We start from the raw sequence: 25970 nt of genomic DNA, 5'->3' as shown, positions 1-25970 counted from the left end.
ATACTTACGTATGAAATGTTACGAACATCCTTTTTTTTTGTTGTTCCACAGAAACAGCAACTAATCATTTTTTTTTAATCTTTTCGAGTGAGATATACGTCATCATTTTGATGTAAAGCGACTATCGATAGATAGTCGATTTCGGTCTAGTGTATGACGTCACATCCTTCGCACCCCCCACCACCTACATGATCCTTCTTTAAGGCCCCCGCACAATCAAAATAATAAGGAACAAAGAACAGATATTAGCGATTAGGAATAAAGATTTAGGAACAGTTGCGTTTCAACTTTTGAAAATCAATGGTTTAACACACAATGAAGGAATAAAGAACAAATGATGAAATTTAATCGATAAAATATTAAAATATTATTTCGTTCCGAAATTCACATCAGTACAATACTAGCAGTGAATTTCAGAACTCAGCCTTTGTCAGTTATCAATCATGGATTTCGATCACAAATATTCGGATGATTTCTCAATAATTTGTGAAAATAATATTGATGATAATATTAATGAAATCGAAGATCTTAAAGACGAAATCTTAGACGAAAATCTTAAAGAAGACGAATTATATAATTATATAATTGAATTAATTCGATCTTATCCACATATATGGGATAAGAAAAATCATGACCATAAAGACTGTGAAATGGTAGCAAATTCATGGATAGAAATAGCAAAGATTATGAACCAATCTGGTAAGTATTATTTATTGTGATTTAGTGTAACTTATTGTAATTAATTGAAATAATAGAAAATAAATACACATAGTTTTGTATTTTAACTTTTGATTTTTTTTTGACGAGGTCTACATCAATACCATTTCCACAGACGCAATCAGAATCAAGATTTCCATCATTAAATCGTGGAAGACCAAAGCGACAAAAATCTCCAGATTTGATCGAAGAATCTTTCCGTACTGTTTCTCAAACTTTTTCTGTTATGACAAGTCGATTGCTTAACAGAGAAGTTAACGATAGAGATCAAGCAATATTAAATATGATCATGGCAGAGTTGAAGAGCTGTGACAAGCCAAAAAAAATCAGAACTTCGAGAAAAGTTGATGAATGTTCTAACATATGGAACATATAAATGAAAAAAATAATAAAATAAAATAAAATTGAATAATTAAATTATTAAAAAAATATTATTCATATTAAAATATTAAATGTTCAATGTTCAATTCTTAAATTCTTAAATGTTTAATTTATCTTTAAATACACGTTTTTTAAGTATTGTTAATGAGAAAATAAAGGCATGGAAATTAATTTAATAATTGATAATCCCCATGTCCTCTGTAGACATATTCATACTGCCACTTCACCTTCGGGACTAACCATCCATTCACACAACTTATCACGTTGCTGAGTTGCTGCATTAGTTGCCCGATGAGCAGTAGTAGGTGTTAAAGGTGTCAAATAATGATGACCTTTTTCTTCTGCATCAGCATACAAAGATGCTACATATTTCCGTCTATAAATATCTTTGTGTGACTTTGTAATTATAATATAATTATGGAGACATACACACTCTGTAATAATATTTTGAACTCTGTCAAGATTTATAACAATTGGTTTAGTAAAAATTCTCCAACGAGAAACTAAAATCCCAAAAGAGTTTTCTATAACCCGTCTAGCACGAGAAAGTCTATAATTGAAAAGCCTTCTGTTCAAAGTGAGTCCTCAACCAGGATAAGGTTTCATCATCCGACAGCTCAGTGGAAATGCATCATCCCCCACAAAAAAATAAGGCATTTGAATATTTGAACCAGGAAGAGTAGAAAACCTTTCTGGTAAATTTAAAGTATTGTTGAACATTCCTTTTCTTATTTCCGATCTCATGAAAATGCCACCGTCACTTTCACTACCATATAAACCAATATCTACTAATGTAAATTTGTACTCATACTCGCATGTTGCCAATAAAACAAGACTGAATGTTTTTTTATAATTAAAGCAAAGTGAACTCGAGTTAAGTGATGCTCGAATCAACACGTGCTTGCCATCGATCGCTCCAACACAATTAGGCAGATTCCAAAGTTCATAAAAACCTTGAAAAATTTTTTTCCAATCTTCTTCGGTTGGCGATTTTAGATAATATAGGTAATAATACATCTGTTATCACCGTGCAAGTCTCTTCAATTATTTTACGAACAGTTGATTCGCCTACACGATGTTGCAAAGCAATGGAAAAGATTTCATCTCCAGTAGATAGATACCTATAATAAATTGAATTATATATATTATATATAATATAATATGTATAATAATATATATAATAATAATATGATAAATATATATATTATATATTTATTATATTTATATTATATATATACAGGGTGTCCCATAATTCGCGAATTACCCGTTACGTGCAGGTAGAGTAGGTTAAACTGAGTAGAAAAGTTATGTGCTATTTTGAAATTTTCGCAATAGTTAATAAGATATTAATTATAAGAGATCAGCCAATCGACGCCCGGCAAGAGCGCGCCGGCGAAGCGGGCACGAAGAAGCCTCCCACTGTTACTCGATACTAGGCGCGCCGGCGAAGCGGGAGGCGGAACGCTCTGCATTGACAATCTGAAGAGTCACACACATAGTGCGCGCTTCGTTTAATGGCGTCTGACTTTTTCAGTTATCAGTATGTACAAGCGGCGTGCAAAAATGTTAGAAATAAATAAATAATAAATAATGAAATAATGAATATTAGAGCAATAGAAATTATTTTAAAATAATAAAATCGAAAAGACTTTGTTATACAAATACAAATTCGAAATATGAAAGGCTATTAATAAAAGTTTGAAAGCCCTTTATACCCGAATTTGTATTTGTATATCAGAGTCTTTCCAATTATTATTATAAAATAATTCTTAATTATAATATTTAACATTTATTCCTAGTTTTCTCTATTGTGCTCAGAGACTAACGCTGAAGTTTTGCATCGAAAAATTATTTTCTCTTTCTCTCTCTCTCTCTCTCTCTCTCTCTCTTCCCCTCTCTCTCTCTCGTACGCGCGCACGCAGCAAATTAATAAAAATATAAATAAATTAAATAAATAAATAAAAAATGTGCTATCGTTTCCTCACCACCTTGCGGTAAATAGCAAGGCGCATTTTTTTTATAGTGGTATCCCCAATAGGTCTAATCCACTCATTATTTAAAGCTAAAATTGTTCGAAGTGCCTTCCTCGTTCTCGTACACAGAGTTCGGCCCTTCGAATAATATTGCGCGTCGCGCGATACGCCATATCCGGCGTGATGGTATTTAAAGCTGCGAGAATTGCTTCTCGCATTTCCGCTTCTGTACCATTACGCCGGTGTTCGACCAAATCTTTAATATATCTTCATACAAAATAATCTAATACATTTAGATCTGGCGATCGCGGCGGCCAGATGATTGGGCCACCTCGACCCATCCACCTGTCCGGATAATGCGCGTTTAAAAATTCGCGTGCCTGTCGCGAAAAATGTGCAGGTGCCCCGTCGTGCTGGAAAATTAGTTGCGCTCTTGCGCGGAGGGGAATATTTTCCAAAAGTACAGGCAATTGATTTTGGAGGAAATTTGTATATGCTTCTCCATTTAAACGAGGTGGTAGAAAGTAGGGACCAATCTGAAAATTGCCGAAATAAATAATTTAGTGAAGCTGCAAGAAAAAATTTTTTTAGATTACTCTGTAAATTTATTACTTACGATTTCGTTCGCCGTTATTCCTGCCCATACATTAATTGCCCAACGATAGTGAAAAGCGTGTTCTCGAATGGCGTGCGGATTTTCTTCCGCCCATAATAAAAAATTACGTCTATTAAAAATACCGTTGGGCGTGAAGGTGGCCTCATCGGTCCATAGAATGCGGTCGGGAAAAGAATCATCCCGCCGACATTGTGCAAGAAACCCTGTGCATGTTTCGCCGACTATTAATATTTATTAAAAATAACAGGAAAATACATTAAATAAATAAATAAAAATACCTTCACAAAAATAGATGCGTGGTTCTCGGTCTCTCGGCAAAAGTTGCTGTACTCGTTGAAAATGAAATGGACGTAATCCATTTTGGCGCAAGATACGATGCACTATGTTTCGCGAGAGACCAAGCATCCTAGCCAAACAGCGCACACTAATCTGAGGATTATCCTCCACTGCTCCGAGAACCCTCTCCTCATCATTTACACCATACTGCATTGGTGCACCAGCAGTTTGGCGATTTGCTACCAAAACTCCCGTTTCTCGTGCGCGTTGTATACACCTTAAAATCACTAAGTGATTGGGATGTCGTTCACGCTCGGGAAATTGCTCCGCGTACAAACGCGCCGCGGCACGTGCATTTTTCCCGGCCATTTCGTACGTGATAATCATATCCGTATATTCCACGGCAGTATAACTCATTTTCGTACGACAATATTTCTTGCGAAACGTACACGTAGGAGACTGAGCAACTACTAATGTGGAGTATCTTATCTTTATGTATCGCGCGGCGGTATTCCTTAGATGTGAAAGACAAGCCGTCGCGCGGCACCAACGTTTGAAGCAAATAGAAAACAAAATTCAACGTTCAATTTTTCGATTTATTTGTTACTCCACATTAACCCCGTTGCTCAGTCTCCTACGTGTACGTTTCGCAAGAAATATTGTCGTACGAAAATGAGTTATACTGCCGTGGAATATACGGATATGATTATCACGTACGAAATGGCCGGGAAAAATACACGTGCCGCGGCGCGTTTGTACGCGGAGCAATTTCCCGAGCGTGAACGACATCCCAATCACTTAGTGATTTTAAGGTGTATACAACGCGCACGAGAAACGGGAGTTTTGGTAGCAAATCGCCAAACTGCTGGTGCACCAATGCAGTATGGTGTAAATGATGAGGAGAGGGTTCTCGGAGCAGTGGAGGATAATCCTCAGATTAGTGTGCGCTGTTTGGCTAGGATGCTTGGTCTCTCGCGAAACATAGTGCATCGTATCTTGCGCCAAAATGGATTACATCCATTTCATTTTCAACGAGTACAGCAACTTTTGCCGAGAGACCGAGAACCACGCATCTATTTTTGTGAAGGTATTTTTATTTATTTATTTAATGTATTTTCCTGTTATTTTTAATAAATATTAATAGTCGGCGAAACATGCACAGGGTTTCTTGCACAATGTCAGCGGGATGATTCTTTTCCCGACCGCATTCTATGGACCGATGAGGCCACCTTCACGCCCAACGGTATTTTTAATAGACGTAATTTTTTATTATGGGCGGAAGAAAATCCGCACGCCATTCGAGAACACGCTTTTCACTATCGTTGGGCAATTAATGTATGGGCAGGAATAACGGCGAACGAAATCGTAAGTAATAAATTTACAGAGTAATCTAAAAAAATTTTTTCTTGCAGCTTCACTAAATTATTTATTTCGGCAATTTTCAGATTGGTCCCTACTTTCTACCACCTCGTTTAAATGGAGAAGCATATACAAATTTCCTCCAAAATCAATTGCCTGTACTTTTGGAAAATATTCCCCTCCGCGCAAGAGCGCAACTAATTTTCCAGCACGACGGGGCACCTGCACATTTTTCGCGACAGGCACGCGAATTTTTAAACGCGCATTATCCGGACAGGTGGATGGGTCGAGGTGGCCCAATCATCTGGCCGCCGCGATCGCCAGATCTAAATGTATTAGATTATTTTGTATGAAGATATATTAAAGATTTGGTCGAACACCGGCGTAATGGTACAGAAGCGGAAATGCGAGAAGCAATTCTCGCAGCTTTAAATACCATCACGCCGGATATGGCGTATCGCGCGACGCGCAATATTATTCGAAGGGCCGAACTCTGTGTACGAGAACGAGGAAGGCACTTCGAACAATTTTAGCTTTAAATAATGAGTGGATTAGACCTATTGGGGATACCACTATAAAAAAAATGCGCCTTGCTATCTACCGCAAGGTGGTGAGGAAACGATAGCACATTTTTTATTTATTTATTTAATTTATTTATATTTTTATTAATTTGCTGCGTGCGCGCGTACGAGAGAGAGAGAGGGGAAGAGAGAGAGAGAGAGAGAGAGAGAAAGAGAAAATAATTTTTCGATGCAAAACTTCAGCGTTAGTCTCTGAGCACAATAGAGAAAACTAGGAATAAATGTTAAATATTATAATTAAGAATTATTTTATAATAATAATTGGAAAGACTCTGATATACAAATACAAATTCGGGTATAAAGGGCTTTCAAACTTTTTATTAATAGCCTTTCATATTTCGAATTTGTATTTGTATAACAAAGTCTTTTCGATTTTATTATTTTAAAATAATTTCTATTGCTCTAATATTCATTATTTCATTATTTATTATTTATTTATTTCTAACATTTTTGCACGCCGCTCGTACATACTGACAACTGAAAAAGTCAGACGCCATTAAACGAAGCGCGCACTATGTGTGTGACTCTTCAGATTGTCAATGCAGAGCGTTCCGCCTCCCGCTTCGCCGGCGCGCCTAGTATCGAGTAACAGTGGGAGGCTTCTTCGTGCCCGCTTCGCCGGCGCGCTCTTGCCGGGCGTCGATTGGCTGATCTCTTATAATTAATATCTTATTAACTATTGCGAAAATTTCAAAATGGCACATAACTTTTCTACTCAGTTTAACCTACTCTACCTGCACGTAACGGGTGGTTCGCGAATTATGGGACACCCTGTATATATTGTATATTTATATTTATACCTTAATGTTATCAGTAAACGCTGTTCTGGAGGCAACGGTTTTCTGTTGCTATTTTTCAACAAAAATGGTGAAACTTTCGTCAATAATTTATTAAAAACTTCTAATGACATTCTTGTGTACCGAAAAAACAACTCTTCATCATTTTTTAATTCTTGAATTAATGTTCTAAAATGCCCAAACACATCTCGATAAAGATTTACAGGACGAACCCACCAACGTCGTGATTTCCATCTTTTATTGTTTTTTCTCTTTATTAATAACATGAAACCTATCATTTGTAGACTCAGACTTGCTCATAATAAACTACTCACGCTATCCATATTTCAAAATCAAAATTAAATCGCTTTCCCTCAACTGAATTGACTTTTCCAGGTTACATATGTACAATCTATGACATCTATCGCTTATATTTCTTATTGAACTGTTCTTTATTCCTTATTCCTTATTCCTAATCGCTAATATCTGTTCCTTGTTCTTTATATTTGTGATTGTGCGGGGGCCTTTATATTCTTTATTCAATGATATGTTCACGAAATTAGAAAAAAAAACTATCAACACTTGCTCAATTTATCATGAAATTCGCATCTCTGCATACATATATGTATATACAAGTTCTCGAGATCATCGATTACGAATCCGTCACCAGAATAATAAGATTCAAATGGCGAATCTAATATGGCGGTTGATTACCTAAATTCGTTAGTTCCTTAGATTTTTCATTTTTAGAATTAATCATAGAAGTTTTTGAGAGCACTGAACATGAATCTAGAGTCAGACAAACGAAATCGCGAATCATAAATGGCGCAATATAGCGACAAAATAAAACTGCCAGTTTTTTAGATTCTTCCTTTTTGGAATTGTTCTATAAAAGTTTTATTTATTTATTTTTATTTTTTTATTTATTTTTAGTATTATTGTTATATATAATTTCATCTTTGTTAATTATTAAATAATACTGTTAATGTAAGTATAAATAAGAAACCATCAATTTCGAACTTTTATTTGTTTTATCTATTGGAAAAGAATATGAAACACTGTTTGCTAAGTATTGTTATGTATTAAACACAGTTTTAATACAGATATGTTACTAAACACAGATGATGGTTTGTGTAAATGTTGTCCTCTTAATTTCTTTGTCGATTCTCATTATATGACACAAATTTACACTATTTTAAATTTAAAAAATTTGTTGATAAAATAATTAGTAAAAAAATTTTAACACCTTATTTTTTGCATTTAACATGTTTTTAATTGCATCGTCTGTTAACTGTTTTTATTAATTTATAGTTAATTGTAACTTTTTCATGTAATATTTTTTTATTTTTGTCACTTATGCTTTCTTCATATTCATCTCTTCTTTTGTTAGGGAAAGTATTGACGGAAGTTCATTTTTAATTCGCCCTCGAATGTCTATAAAAACTTATACAAATTGATTTCAAATGATTTGAAATTATATTCGGCTCCAATATTTACAAACATGATAAGTTATACTCGGCGATGTGAGCCCATGCGCGGATGTTGATGCGTAAAGAAACTGCATAAAGAAATTAATTCTTTTCACGAAAGAATTTTTAATTAATACCCAGAGCACATATTTTCTAGATTCTCATTTTTGAGACCCCTAAAAAACCCGCTCTATAACCCCCCAAAGAGATGTAGACGAGAAAAAATATCGGGGCGAAGTCGCTGAATCGGGAAATGAACCCGAGTCTTTCGCTTGCCGGGCGACTGCTCTTACCACTGAGCTATTCAGCCCCACACCGATACTTCACTCGTCTATTTGTTTATATAAACCTCCTGATAGATAAATCGAAGAACGCGATTTTTCAGCCCCGCGTGATTTCAAATGATTTGAAATTATATTCGGCTCCAATATTTACAAACATGATAAGTTATACTTCCCGATTCAGCGACTTCGCCCCGATATTTTTTCTCGTCTACATCTCTTTGGGGGGTTATAGAGCGGGTTTTTTAGGGGTCTCAAAAATGAGAATCTAGAAAATATGTGCTCTGGGTATTAATTAAAAATTCTTTCGTGAAAAGAATTAATTTCTTTACGCAGTTTCTTTACGCATCAACATCCGCGCATGGGCTCACATCGCCGAGTATAACTTATCATGTTTATACAAATTGAATCAATAGAAAATATTCTCCACCACATATTATATACAAGGAACTTGTTTTAATTTATATCGTATCTAGGAGTTCCACTAACTAAAAAGCATTTAGAACACATTCTCCATTTTTCAGATATATACATATCTTACAAGGAAAAGTATGGAAGTGTCCCTCTCTGATTTTAATGCGCTTTGAATATATTGTAGTCTAGGTCAAAATAGGAGACACATTTTTTTATATGCTCATATAAAAAATCATAAATGGCGCAATATAGCGACAAAATAAAACTGCCAGTTTTTTAGATTCTTTCTTTTTGAAATTGTTCTATAAAAGTTTTATTTATTTATTTTTATTTTTTTATTTATTTTTAGTATTATTGTTATATATAATTTCATCCTTGTTAATTATTAAATTGCCCATACGGCCGTTAAGGGGATGAAATACCTTCTTGAGAAAAATCGGTTTTTATATTTTTGAATAAATACCGTCAAAACGGTAAAATATTAAAAAAAAGTTTCAAATAAAAGTTTTATGGTTTTTAATGTACTTTAAAATGCATAATAAGATCACTTCGCGCGCTTCGCCCCCGACTTCCTCTTGTAGCTCCGCACTGATTGACTGATTACAATAATTAATTGCGGCGAAATTATTCATCGGATCAAAAAATAGTATTAGACACTTTTTTAACTATATGTATATGTATATATACATATACATATACATATTCATATATATATATATATATATATATATATATATACACACACATATACATATACATATACATATACATATACATATTCATATATATATATATATACATATACATATATATATACAGGGTGTCCCACTTTAATTCCTCCAGTCGAATATTTCGAAAACCAAGCCTGGGAGAGAAAAATGTTTCAGGCAAAAGTTGTATGGTTTCGAGGGGGCCATAAGATGGTACCATTGGTCTGACCTTGAAGAGTCATTTAAAGGTCACGTGAAAATCACCTCAGTTTTTTTAAATGGCACCCTCTATTTTTTGTTACATATTCTTGTAGCTGACTTCGAGAGCTTTCCAAAACACTATGATAAAATGTTTTTTCATTAAACACTTTTCGAGTTATAAGGCTTCAAAGTTGCAATATTTTGACATAAAATACAAGATATCTCGTAAAATATTTATTTTTCGATTATCTTACCCTAATACTTTTATGCACAGAATAACGAGACAAATCAATTAGCATAGTTAAAACACATAATTATATTAAAGTAAAAATGTGTAACTGCTACTTGCAAATTCAGATTTTTTCTTAAAGATAACTATGTGTTTCTTTTTACATCAATTGATTCGTCTCATTATTCTGCGCATAAACGTATTTGGATAAGGTAATCGAGAAATTAGCGAGATATAGCGAGAAAAGAAAAAGCCGTTTTATATGTATAAATGAGGGATGATGTCATCTCTTAAAAATGTTTTTCCGCCGCAACTGAAAATTTGTAAATTTTTTTTCAATTGGCTTTCCTTCTTTGTTCTCAGTTTCTTTTTTTTTCTTGCATTCCTTTACGAGATTTCTATAACTAAATTGTTATAAATGCATATTATTATAAACTGTTAGAAATATATATTATTTATTTATTACTCCAAAAAGAAAATTAAAAATTAAAGGAATAACCCACTATACAAAGTAACGTATTTAATACGTTTCAATAATGTTTCTTTGTAACGTGAATTGTTTTAGAGATGTATACAGAAAAATTTTAGAGAGGTAACATAAACGGTTAATGTTCGCATTCAGATACTTACATATAAAACATTATAGAAATATTTCTTGATATTATATCATAAACATTTTGTGGAAATAGTATTTAAATTTTACTATAGTATTACTATAATATAATATTTTCTTTGTTTAAAGGTGATTCCTCTCAACTTTATGGTGCGAGCACATTGAGGAGCAAATTATTACTATCCTGCTATAGTATTTCTGGTACTAGGCTGAAAAATACAAATTCTGCCAGGTAATTTCAGAGACAGAGACTTTTCTCGCGAGCAGGTAAGAATCTATTTTTTAAATATTTGTTATTTTAACAGAACAGAAATGTCAAAGTGCAAAGTCAAATAACGTTAAAAAGACTAGAATATGATTACAAAAATTTTTTTAACATTTTTGTCATTTTGACGTATTTTGACTTTTTATTGTGACTTTTCGTTCTACATATGTTGTGTACCATATTTGTACTCTTTTTGTTTATTGACCTTCGCATTTGTTAATATTAATTGTTATAACAATATAAAATCTTTTGAATTAAATTAGGAAATACTTATTAAAATATACATATGTATACCTATTTATTCATTATCATATTTGTACCGCAATATTCTAATTGCTCGGTAATAAAGAAAAGTTATTATTATTATTCAAATCTTGTATTAAATAATTAAAAAATTTGTGAAAATTATTATAACAACTAGCTTTTTGCATTAAGTTTTTTGAAGTCTTTAATATTTTAATTATGTATATTTATTAGTACATAAAATGTTTGGAGAAATTCTTTATCTAAAAATATATTTTGCAAGTATGAAAGAGATATGTAAGTTGTACATATATCATATATAGAAAAATGCATATTATATTCAGAATTGGGAACTTTAGTTCTTTTAAAAGTTATACGCGTTACCGTTACTGTTACTTTTAAAAAGTAATTCGTTACTAAATTTTAAAAAATTATTTTCTAGAAGTATTTATTTGTTTCAAGAATTTTATAAGTTTATATATATTTGCAAGTCTACCACATATTCATTATAAACACAAATTTATTCTAAATATTTTTTGAATCCTATTAATTGTGACACTCTAACTGAGAGAATATTAAATTGAATTTCATTATTTGTTTGCTATATAAATAAGAGTTGACAGAAAAAAATTTACGCTTTTAAATGAAGATATCTTTTTTGATAAGAACTCTTATTCCTCTATTTTCACGAAATATTAATTTTATTTATCTAGAATAATCATTTATTTTTAAAAAAAAGTTGTTTTTAATATTAGAATAATTATTTTTCGAAGTAAATATTTTATTAACTTGAAACAAAGCTATTATTAAATAAATACAATAATTTTTTATTGTTCAATTAAAATAAATATTAATATCCAAATATATATTTTTTTTATTTTATACAAGAATTTGGTTAAAATAAAATTTTATTATTGTATTTTTGTATCATTCGATTTTCTCTTTGAAAAGAAAATCTTTTCTGATAAGAATAACACATTTTTTGGTTATAATCTGCCTTTCCTTTTTTTTCTTTGTTTAATTTATCAGATGAGATTTCATTTCTCTATATTACATATATGTATCTTGCTAATTGTAAGATTAGTATTTTTATACTTTTTTTATAAGTATTCCATTTTTGCAAATAAAGTAAAAAAAAATAAATAAACATATAATAAGTTGAAATATGCGTATATAGTTTGCCCAGAATCTGCTGCGACTAATTTTTAAAAATTTTTTCCTTTATTATTTTAATTACTGGTTGCATTATTAAACATGATATTTTCTTCAGCTGACCACCTAAAATTTTAAGGCGGTAGCTTCTTTGCGTCGTTAATTTTGAGATTAAATTTGACAATATTTTATTAGCATTTGTCGAAAAAATATTCTGTGCAACAATATTAAATTTTATTATAAGTTGGACAAAAAAACTGGTGAAACGTACGAAATGATAAAAGTGTGGTGATACGGTAGTGATTGTTAAATGGTACGATAATTTGGATCGTTACAAAGTTTTTAAACGAATCGAAGAAAGTGTGAGTACAGAAAGCCGAATCAAGATATTCATTTTGTTCGACCGTTTTCAAAGCAATTCTGAAAATAGAGTATCATTCATTTTTCTCTGAGAGTACATGTTAAAATTTTATTGTATACTTATGTATATTTAAAATTATTACAAGAAATATGTTAAAATATATAAAATTACATTTCATGGTTTAGCAAAAATGTTGCGAATGTATTTGATTCATTTATATGAGAAATTTTACACATTTTCTAACATGATTTATCTGTAATTGGCCAGAAAAAAATCATTATTACTTATGATCATTATTCTATAATATTAAATTGGATTTAATTAATTGTTTTATACATATTTTTTACATATTTAATTTTTTTTAATCAATAAAAAAAATATCTTTATTATTGTCTTTAATTATGTTCAACATGAGAATACATACATCATTTTTTTAAATTTAACAGTTATTACTAAAACCTTTACAATTTATAGTAAATATTTTATTCGGTATTTGCAGGTACTGTAATGTAATGTTGTAATTATTATATATTAGTTCATTTTTATGCACATATTTACAACGATAATTTTTGTTATATTTTTTTAATTTTTAGCAATTATGTTTTAACGACACTGAGTCGACGTATTCCGTTTTCTTATATCTTTTCATTAACTGTTGTAATTGTTTTTCATTAATTGTTTCTTATTGCTTTTTATATAATTTTCAAAACAGAAAGTACTGAAATTTTGTAATGGTTGTTTCGATGATAGTCGCGGAGTTACTCGCGAAAAATTGCTTGCACGTATTAATCAATAAAATGCAACATTAAAAAAAATAGAATTGTATTTATTTTAGAACGTCAAGATAAAAGTAATGCATTAAATATAATTTCTTTTTAAACTTATAAATCTTTTAGGTCTTAAAAAGCTTGATTTTTCTGTCAGATTCTTATTTACAATAGTAGTATTTAGTATACGGTAGTATACTAAATACTACTGGTAGTTGATGAATGCTTCATAGAACACGGTTTCGAGCGCAATATCAGGCGACGAAATTGTAATGATGATATAGATACAACGATACATACATATGTATGTACGTATACAAGGTAAAGCGCCTAAATTGCATACCTCAGGTAATTTGTAAATTATATAAATACACTGAAAAAAAAGATTGGTTATAATAATCTAGTCTTGGTAAATATTACTGCGGTGAAATAGTTTTAACTAATAGGTAATTATGACGTAATAAATAGGTTAATATATTAATAAAAAATTTTAGCAAAATTTGACACGACTTGATTAATGTTGACAGAGTTCAATCATTATTCCCAAGTAATGATAAATACAACCAACGATTTGAGAAGTATAAATAGATTGGTTAGTAACAATTATCGAATTGTATAATAAATATTATCAAACTATTGTGATAATTATAACAAAATAATTTAATAAATATAAACAAATTGTTTGTTAATTATTATTGAATTTTTTAATAAATATTACAAAATAATATGACAAGTATAACCAAACAATTAGTAAATATAGACAAATTGTTTGGTAATAAATAATTTATATTTACCTATAAATTGCTTGGTAATAAATATTAAATTATTTGATAAATATTATAAAATCATGTGATAACTATAAAAAACGGTTAAATATTAACAAATTTTATAGTAATAGTTATTGACTTGTTTATTACATATTATAATATTGTTTGAATATAATTAAATAATTTATATTAGATTTAGTAACAGAGTTACATTATTTCATCAAAATTATTTTACTAAATTTTACTAAATTATTTAGTATCCTGTATAATAAAATATTCCACAGAATGCTATAAGAAAATATTTTATAAAAATTTATGTATATTTTGCACAGAGATTTATAAGTAAATCTAACAATAAGTGTAAAAAAACAACATAAGTTCTTATAAAATTTTTTTCTGTAGCATTTTGTTGAACATTTTATTATAAAATACCAAATAATTTAATAAAATAGTTTTAAATGATAGTTATAATGTAATTATTATGTGAATTATATTTAAATAAAATATCTTTTATCCGTTATCCTATGAAATAGTACTTCTAAAAAATTATTAATAATGTAAAAAATAGTTTTCCATTTGTAGTTAGAAATAAATCCGACACAAAACACATATATTTTCACATTAACTTTTTTATAATATTTTATATTAATTATAATTAAATATTTTAGTTATAGGTTTTTCATATATTGAAATAGTACCTATATAAACCTATATAATAAATTATAGCCATATACTAGAAAAAAATATTTATTATTTTTCAAAGAGTATACATAATACATAATAGTGGTAAGTTAGACAAAATAGCTTTTAAATATTAAATACTGAAATAAAATATCTATCATCGCCTGAAATATGATAATTGATTATTACGTTTGATGACTTTGAAACTTTGATTACATTTAATTCTGTTAGATTATTTTTGCAAGGTAAAGAAATCTCATATCCTTTGAAATGTATATCTAAACCTAAAGTAATACATTTTCTGTATATAGCAAACAAAAATATCTCCGTTTCATCCAGCATAATATAAATCATTATTCTGAATAATAAATTTGTTTCATCCAAATTTGTAATAATTACACAAAAGTAGGTTTAAAAGTACCATTAAATTTTATCCACGAAATTTTAGTTAAGCAATTACTATCTATTTGTAAAATGTTAGTCAATTCATTCGAAGCTATCCCTAAGTTTTTTCCTATTTTTAATGAGTCGTCAAGATCTTTTTTCATTAATAATCTGTAACAAAATTAGAGTCGTAATTTTATCACAAGTGATAAAATTACATAATGAATCATAAAATGAAATTTGGGTTTTAATGGTTCCTTAAATAATTGCATAAACATCTCATAAATGTGAAAAAATATTTTAGATAATTTATTTGATTATGAGATATAATATTTTCGGTGGTTATTTTAATAATTTCACATAATATAAGATAAAATTCTCAAACTTTATCATAATCAGGTGTAAGATCTCCAATAATGAAAGAAAGATAGCACACCAACGCTGACATTTTAACTGCACTTATTATTAAGTAACTTTTATTGATATGATTGTTTCTAATCAAAGGAATTTTATTTCCTCGATCAAAATCTAATTGATGGTTAAAATAGTATTATATGCCTATTATAGTCTTCAGCTTCACGCCAAAGGGACTGTTTATACCTTTATTTCTTTTTCCTAATACATCATATCCATTTTTTTTTTTACGTAAGGAAAATGCTTTACACATCCACCGGGGATCAAGAACTCCCTGGGGGTATGTGGGACTCTCCCTATTTAACGAGCCTATCCACTAAAAACCCTATATCTTGATTTTATTATAAAATTATTTATAAATTTCGTTAATCGTTTATAAAACTCGTTAATCGTTATCGCAATTCTTTTTAATTCTTAAACTAAATGTAGTGTTTCTCATAAAAATAAAAAGAAAAAGTACAAGATATATATACATTTATTTCCTCAATCAAAATCTAATTGATGGTTAAAATAGTATTATATGCCTATTAATCCTCAGCTTCACGCCTAAGGGACTGTTTATATCTTTCTTTCTTTTAAATATCTTTTTCTAAATATTATACAAAAAAAATGTTATAAGATTTGAAGAAAAAATAAATGTGTTCAGATTACACCGAAAACTTTAAGAAAGCAATCTGATTATTTAATAATATGTTGTACTTCTCTTATGAGATACACAAAATTTATTTGTTTATTGATAATTTTATATATTTTTTGAGCAATTCTTTATTAATTATCTTGGTATTCTACAATGGAGAATGAAAAGGGAAGAGGATATTGAGTTTTGAATAAATCGTATTATAATATAATCGTAATATAATCGTATTGTATTATTTGAAGGAAAAGAAAAGGAGAAAAAAATCAGGATTTTGAGAGTATTACCTATACACATATTTTTGTACCTGTATGTAATATTGGTTCAGCAAAAATACGCAGGTATCCGCAAGAAGGAAAAATAAAAGAAATTTGCGGATATTATCTATACGGGTATTTTTGTACCAGTAAGTACATATTTTTTCATAAAAATCTGATATTATTTTTCCATAAGTTCGGCTTACTCAGAGGGGAAAGCACCCAGACAGCACAAGATATCCTCAGGATCATCTTGAATATGTCCTGACACATCCAGAACGTCCCAGGATATTTTTAGGACATTTTAAAATATTATTATAAATATTTTTTATGAAAATTTAATATGCGTATATGATTACTTTCAGTTATGTAACATATTTGATATAATTTCGAAATTGTAGGTATTATAATAAAATATAAATGTCCTCGGGATAATTACTGGATGTCTATAAAATATTTACCCTTTTTCATTATATTGGATGTCTTTTGAATTTCCAAAGAATGTCATTTTCAAAGAAACTGCGATTACATTTATTAGGTAAAAGATATATATATTTTATTATCTTTTTCAAAACAGAAACTTGTCGAAACTTATTAAATCTTATTATTTATTTGATAAATTTTGTAACATTCTGTTCTATAAATTTTTACTAGTTTTCTGTATAAAAATTTTTGATCTATTGGTAGTATTACCTATACGTGTATTTCTGTACTAGTATACTGGTTCCGCAAAAATACGCAGGTATTTACAAAGAAAAGAAAAATCGGAATTTAGGAAAGAAACAGAGAAATGCAATAATTAATCTCAAGAATGTACATAAATGGATGTAAATAAGTGGCTTAGTGATTTTAAAAGAACGAAAGATTTTGTAGAAAACTAAGGGTATATTCCCAGATAGTCAAGCGTGATTGATCATTAAAAACAAACTAATGCAATGCATGAATTGTTATATGTTTGTTGTACGTTTGCTGACATCGAATTAAAACGCGCTACTGAATTCAGCAACATGAGAGCATATTACAAACAATTAATTTACGAAATTTTTAAAGCAAACGATCTGAGATACTGAAACGTTATATTGTCAGCAATACGGTAACACCTGATAATTTGCCATTTCGTCTACAGCTGACTACAGCATTATGATAGCAACAATACATGTATAATATTCCCAGACAACATGCATGTCTTAAAGACGTATTAAAAACGTTTTTCTTATGACGCCTTTAAGACTTGACCAAAAGACGTCTTTCTGACGTCTTAAAGACATTGTAATTTAAGACATCATTTTTAAGATGTCTTAAAGACGTCTAAAAAACATTTAATTTAAGACACTATCTGAAAGATGTCTGTAATACATCTGAAAGATTGTTATAATACATTTTTTTGCTTTATTGAAAAGACAACTTAAAAAAGATATCTTTTCATCATCTTTTTATAGTTGTTTTCCCGACAAAGCAAAAAGATGACTAAACGCTGTCTTTTCGGACAAAAAAAAGTTCATTTTCTTACCGCTATGCAGCGCTGCATGAGGTCTCTATCTTGTATTTAAAATTGAGTTACCAAAAGTATATAAAAGCACGACTAATAAGATTATTGTAACAACCATTTCGATCAATTTCATTTTGGATAGTTTCTATCCAAATAAATAAAATTGTAACATTTTGGGTAAATTGTCCGAATAAGTAAAGATTATTTGCCTTAAAGACGTCATAAATACGTCTTTCTGATAATCTTTTAAGATGTCTTAGCAATTTTAGGATTGTTTCTGTCTTATTAAAACAAAAAATACATGATTGATCCCCTGAAAAATTATCGCCGCATTATTAATGCGGTTAATCACGGATGAATATAGGTTGTCATCAAGTTGTTGTCAAGTCTCTTGTTTGCTGACAGCAATTGATGTTACCATATTGCTATCAGCTTGCTGTTCTGAGAATTAGAAATCACGTGAGCTCAACCCGACAAGCATAATGCTGTCGCACCTTGTCCCTAGTTTTTCAAAATTAGTTGCTGCAACGGTTATCAGCAACATGATTGCAAAATCGGAACATTTGGCTAACTGGGTAATTAGAAACAAGTTCTGTTAAAGCAAGAGAACGCGCTTTTCAAGCATTCGTCTGAAAAAAATGTTGAAGATTTGCCAGCATTTCTTAAGACGTTGCGATAAAGTGTTATCAAAGCGTCTCGGCTTGGTTGGTAGCGTTCTTCTTTTGTAACCGCGAGATCCCTGGATCGAATCTCGCCGTGTTTTTTTTTTTTTATTTTTGTGTAATTTATTTTTTTTGTTTCTAGGAATATTTTATAACATTAATAAATAAATATTAGTTTTTTTTAATGATTGATATTTAATTTTTAACATTTTGTTCCATATATTAAAAGAAAATTCGAATGCTTTCTGTAAAAAATATAATATAAGGAAAGGTTTAATATTATACGAGAAATATATTACTACTAATAAAATAAATAAGTAAATTTACAATAATTATTTGTTTTCGTTAGCATATTAGCATTAATTATAAATAATATATAAAAGTCGAAATATATAAAGAACGAAAATAAATCAAACAAATTTGTATAGCATACATTTTTTATTCTTACTACAAATCCAGGTATATACTTCCCTTGTCAGTTAACGGTTTTTTCTGACCTTCATCTTCGTTTTCATCTTCAGCCCGCACGTGCAAAGTAGTTCTCTGGCTATTGTTTTTCCTCGAACATGTTGTACTCAAGTGACCCTGTTGTACACACTAAAAGCAGGTTGCCTTTGCCGTTCTGCAGTCTTTTCCCCAATGTCCTGGTTTTCTATAGATGTAGCAGCTCTTATTATTATTCGTCGTCGCCAGTCCGTTGTTCGAGACTTTGGATCTGATATCCCTCCTTCCTACTTGCACCTTATCCTCAGTCATTCGACGTACTTGGTCGATGAATTCTGGGACTGTCCTTGCTCAGATATTTAGAACAAGTCTTCGCAATTGCGGCTCCTTCACTCCGTCCGCCAAAAGTTCGATCTGCTCTGTTTCCGTTAAAGGAAACAACTGCATTAATCAAAGTTTATATTCAGCGTATTCGATGAACTTTTCATTATGCAGTTTCCAGATCCGGTTACTGATCCTGGAATGTCTCATTGCATATGACTCTTTTCGTTCAAAGTAAGCTCGCAATTGATACTTGAACTCATTCCAGGAAGAGATCGTGTGCAACGGCTGTCTGTTATACCAATCATTGGCTCGTCTTTTCAATTGTCCAACCGCAGCAAGCAGCAGCACCTCCTCGGAAATATTGTATGCGCGGGCCACATATGCCACACGTTCTAGCCAATTTACCACATTCTCTTCGTCCTTTCCGTGGAATGCAGGTATTAATTTGGCTGTGTACTTCACTTGATTCCAATCGTTGAATACCGATTGGCCAGACCTTATCGATGCCGCCGCTGAGATTCGTCCAGAAATTGCCGGACTTTCCACTCCTTTTTTCTCACCACCGTTCCTTGTCACCTGCCGCACGGCCACCGACGGCATACCTCCTTGCATCTCCAACGCCTATAGTACCGCCTAGACCACCGCCTACATTTGTGCCACATCCAACGCCAACATCCTGTTACTGCTTGGGTCAGGTCCCACACTAGACGAAAATTCAATTTGCCAAATATACATTCCTCGAGTGTATCCATTATCAATGAAACAAACTCAATATCGATTTACTGTTGAGTATTGATAAAGATTAAAAATTATGACAATATGACTCACAGGTTTGTTCCTTTAAGTTATAGATTAGTGGACAATGTGATGTTGCGATGTTTCTTGTTCAAATACATTTTTAACTCTACCTTCATATCACAAAAAATAAGTGATAAAAAAATTTGAAATATATCGAAATATTAAAAAATAATTATAAAAAATGTTTTTCTTCTTTTTTTCTAAAAGTTCACATGGAGTTGTGACCTGCATATCTCGGAAAAAGTCATCTTCTTTTAACAAATCTTCTGATTCTACAATTTCACTCTCTTCTTTCTTCTTCTTCAGTCTCTTCTTTATCTTTTCTATCTGATTCTCTCAAAGGCATCTCTTTTCTTTGTACTGTTTCTTTTCTTTTCTCATTGAATACAGTATCTCTCTTCTTATGAATATGTTTCTTCTTAAGACGTCCCACAGTGTATAGTCCAAGACTGTATCCGACAAAGACAAATTGTTTGCTCCGCTCATCTTCTTCAGTTTTTTCAAATTTCCTAATTCCTTGACGTAGATTGTATGAACACATGACAAGTAGACAGATCTGGCTCTTCTCCGTCTACATTTAATGAGGTGTGAATTCCAGTGATTCAGTTGAACTTCTATTCACCATGTATGCTGCTACTCTGACTGCTTCGTTCTACATTTCTTTCTTCAAGTTCGAGTCGAATATCATTGCTCTTCTCTTATTCAGTAGGTGATCTCTGTGTTTTCCTGCTTTTACTAAAAATCTCAAACCCCTCTCCCTCCCCTATCTCATCTCTTTTCCTTTTCATCAACTTCTCTATATTCTCGTAGCTCCCTCTTCTCACCTTTCCGCCAATCCTGTCTCTTCCCAATTCCGCCATTTTTCTCCCTCGCGCTCCCTACCTGTTCACTTCTACCTAGATCCCTGCCCTATTCTTTTCTATACTGTTTATAATCCTTGTTCAACCGTTCCTGTTACCACTATCCTTTCCCTCTTTTTTTTCTCCCAATTCCTCCTCCCCTCTTTCCACCCTACACACTCACACACTCTTTACATTCGCTACTCTCACTCTCTTGCGCTCTCACTCTCTTCGCCCTTCTATTCTTCACCTCTCTCACCTTTTATACGGCCACCGAAACTCCACGCGTCACTCTACTTTGCACCGGAAACGGAAGTCCTTTCAACAGCATTGCGAATAGTGAGCTATAAATAAAGGGATATTGTCAAATCCATTTTTGCTTGTTCCCAAGCTTAACTTGTCCTTGTTCTGGATCAAGTAATGCTCAATGTATGATCCCTTCCCAGCTGGTAATCTCACTAAGAGGACCAATGTGTCACTCTGACTCGATTGTCGAACCACGAAATTTAGTACTGCGAATAGTGAGCTATCAATGAAGGGATATAGTCAAATCTATTCTCGCTTGTTTCCAAGCTTAGCTTGCTCTTGTTGGCCTGGATCAAGTAATGCTCAATATATGGTCCCTTCTTAGTTGGTAATCTCACCGAGAGAACCAATGTGTCACTCTGACTCGATTGTCGAACCACGAAATTCGGTTTCTCCTTCGCAATCGCTTCTCTCGCCCTTAGTCTCTCCGGACTGGCAGTCCGTCAATCTTCTGCTCGCTCGCACCGGACAATCACACACCAAATCACACACAAAATTGTATCGAAACGAGTCCGTCTATCGGGGTCGAGCGCTCGCGACCTATATATGTATATATGTACACAGGGTGATTGAAAACAACCTGATATCCTTAAAATGACATATTCTTGAGCAAATTCTAAGACGATTTTTCTTTTACACATTTTTATTTGAAGCTTAGTTTCTGAGTTATAATTGAAAATAGTTAGCCATTTACGAGCCGGATGCAACGGACATGCAGGGACGGCGCAACGCGTCAGCAGACTAATGGCCTCTCTACGGTCAATAATATTGTATAATATCGTATATATAGACTGCAATAATAATTCAATAAACTTTAAACGATAATATTGTGTAATAATAATTATTATTATTATTGTGTAATATTATTAGCCGTCTAGAGGTGTCATTTGTTTCATGACGCGTTGCGCCGTCCCTGCTTGTTTATTGTACTCGGCTCGTAAAAATTCACATCACTTATTGAAGAATTTTGTGTCGAATCTTCATTACTTGAAGTCGAAGTTGGACTCTTTACTTTTTTTGGATCGTTTTGTCTTTCTTACGTTTTAAAGTTGTAGTGGTATTTGAAGCATTGTTTTCTAACTTATCATGTTTAGAATAAACTATTTACTATATATAAATTATTTTGCTGAAATATTTCTTTTCTTATATTTGTTGCATTATCTGATGAAGTAATTTGTTCAATATAAATATTTATAAACTGCTCAGCCTCATCATAATTATCTGAATATTCAGATAAATAAATATTAAGACATTACATATTTGCAGATTATTTTACATAAAGTAAGTTTGCATACGTTTTAAGAATACGAGTATAATATACCTTCTGTATATAAAACAGCATTAACATCAATTTTTTTCCATGATGACTGATAGACTGCATTAGATTTTACTAATGCTTTAAATTTAACATCAGATGTGGTTTTTAACCAATAACAAACTAAATTATTATCTGTTAACCATATAAGAGGGATATCTGCATATTCTTTCTGAGTTCAGCCTTTTAAAAATTACACTATTGCATACATACTCATTTCGGCTAGTAGGATTTATATCATGTTTTTTCTGTATTATGTGTTGTGTGTGTTATAGTACATTGAGGAAATATATTTAAAATTAATATTATAAAATTATTAATATTAAAATGATAATAACATTTACAAAAATGCAACTATCTCAATTATAAATTATCAACTCAGTTTTATTCATATTATAAATAGCTCAAATTTTTAGTAATGTTTTGAAGAAATTCTTCACACAATTAGAATAATGAAAGCATTTCTCTCGCAATCTACCTCTACAATGTATATAGTTATACAAACAAGCATTGCCTCAATGTATAAATTATTGCTTAAACTTGATTCTTTTTCTATAAAAGTAATGATATGAAAAAAATGCGTCAATTAAGAATAAATAGTATATTATTATAATATTATGCTATGTTATATTATGTTTATTATATTATATATTAAATTATATATATATATATATATATATATATATATATATATATATAATCTAATAATGCATATAATATGATTGTATATTTTACTTTAAAACATTTATCTATATATATTTCTTATACATAATATTCATATATATACATATGTATATATATATATATATATATATATATATATATATATATATAAAACTCACAAAATATAATTACAGATATTTTTAGCTAGAGAATTTTTGAAAACATAATATATATGAATAAAGATTAAGTAATTAAAGTAATTAACAGTAAACAAAAAATTTAATGTGACAAAACATAACACTACTGTATACACATATATTACATAATTATTACATATATTGCAAAACAATAAAACGAATGATGACATGAAAATTGATTACATGATTACAAGAAATTTATTACAACAAATTTTGTCGCATTAAATTTTTTGTTATTAAACTATATTAATAGTATATCTAATTATATTATACTCTATCTTTTTTTTTAAATATTGTATGTCTTGACTTACTTTATTGAGTAAATTACTCGATAAAAATCTTTTTACTTCTGGTACGTAATATGCAACAACTTCTTTGATAATGGTTCCACAAGTACTTGATGATTATCATTGGCTGACACCGAGAAGGTGTATCATTAGATCGTGATGCATCCACATAATCGCCACTTGTAGCAAGTATTGTGAAGATACAATAACAAGGAGGACATGCATAAATATTAGTTGAATATAACTTATAAACTTATGTTTTCGATTGCTGACCATTCGATGCGACAGCTGGCAAAGAAGCGGAGCAGTGATGTTACTAAGTGCATTGCTGATTTACTACCGGCACTTCAGATGATTCAACAACAGTTACATTGACTGCAGTTTGATCTTTATGTCTAGAAGGATTCCAATCTACGTTGAATATCTAATGACTAGATAACTATACAAGCATATTTTCTCATTCAAAATCAAGCCGAGTTGGTTTAATAATTAAGCACTTAATTTTGCAGATGATTGGTTTATTCTCTAGAATGGTTAATATTCGTAACGATCCATGCAAAGAATCTCATTTAATTAACTTGGTTGCAACAATTGTATTGTGCAACCAAACATTTATTGAGATCAAACGTTCGACACAACTGACAAAAAAGCTTGGACAAGTTGTATCAAAGAGAAATTTTTATTTCTAGAATGTGTTTATGTGCTTCGATAGTTTGACACTGGAACTGTAAGATGTCGGCTGAAGCTCCACAACTTACTGATGCTTCCTGATTGATGAGTGAGATGATGCAAGCATATTTCAAAGATTAAGAATAAAAATACAAACAAAACGCCTAATTGCTTACATCCTTACTGCTTATGAGGACCAAGGTATTGCATCAAATAATTGTCACTACACTATTTGAAGCTAAGCTGTTATTCTTTTCACTAGGCTAATAGCGCACATAATCCGAATTTGATCAAGATGTGTTTACTCATTTGTAATTGATCATGCTTTGTTATAAATTCAAGGTCATCTATTTAAGAAAAAAAAAGTTTTATGTGGCGCATTGTAACTGGTGATTAAAAGTGGATTTATTTGAATAATCCCAAGTGAAAAAAATCATGGGTGAACTCCGGTCAATCATTCACATTAACGCCAAAACGGAATATTCATATAAAGTTTTGCTCTGGTAGGACCAGGAAGGCGTGCTTTATTACGAGCTACCGTAACTGAATGAAACAATCACGGCTGACGGCTATCAACAATAATTGTACCAATTAAACGAATGAATTGATGTGAAAAAGGCCATCAGTAGCCAATAATCGGTGCAAAGTAATTCTTTTGCATGACAACGCACGACCACATGTTGCAAGAACCGTGAAAGAAACACTATTGGAGCTCGAATGAGAAGTTCTTTCGAACCCAGCCTTTTCTCCAGACTTGGCTCCATCAGATTACTTTTTCCGATCGATGCAACACGCAATCGCCGATATACACTTCTCCAATTACGAACAAGTTCAAAAAGGGGTGGATAGATGGCTTGCTTCAAAAAACAACTCATTCTATCGTCGCAAAGTCCAACTTTTATCAAAAAGATGGTAAAAAGTAATAGAAATCGATGGAAAATATTTTGACTGATGTATTAATTAAATTTCTTATTAAAATAAATGCATTTTTTAAGCAACAAAAAACTGGCAAAAACTAAGTTTAACATCTATATGGAAGACTTATGTAATTAACAGATCTATATGAAAGACTTATGTAATTAACAGATCTAGTAAACATTTTTAGATGCACGGATTATTTATTTAGCAAAGAAAAATCTGTAAATCACATCTTTTAAGGATCGTCTCTGCACAAGCTGTTGCAATGCGAGTTTACGTAGACTCGGGTAGCTATTGAAAAACATAATTGGCTCCAAGAACAATCTCTGTTTGTCATAGCAGACGGCATCATTACAGAGATTGATGAGCAATTGTCCATTTGATCTTCAAATTACATCGTCGAGACTCTTCCTGTAAATCTGGAATACACTACACTGTACCGTGTATCACTGCATTGCCAATGTGGACACAAGATAGAAGATTTTTATTGCTGTCTTTGTCTGCCTCAGCATCAAAATGATTAATTTGCGTTAATTTG

At 31.0% G+C, this 25970-nt stretch overlaps 1 pseudogene; it reads right to left on the bottom strand.

Moving 5' to 3' along the window:
* Nucleotides 1-1265: 1265 nt before the first annotated feature.
* On the bottom strand, nt 1266-20052 carry LOC140674226 (uncharacterized; annotated as a pseudogene).
* Nucleotides 20053-25970: the final 5918 nt, after the last annotated feature.

The sequence above is a fragment of the Anoplolepis gracilipes genome, chromosome 15, assembly GCF_047496725.1.
Source record: "Anoplolepis gracilipes chromosome 15, ASM4749672v1, whole genome shotgun sequence".
NCBI lineage: Eukaryota > Metazoa > Arthropoda > Insecta > Hymenoptera > Formicidae > Anoplolepis > Anoplolepis gracilipes.
This window is presented reverse-complemented; position numbering and strand designations above follow the sequence as displayed.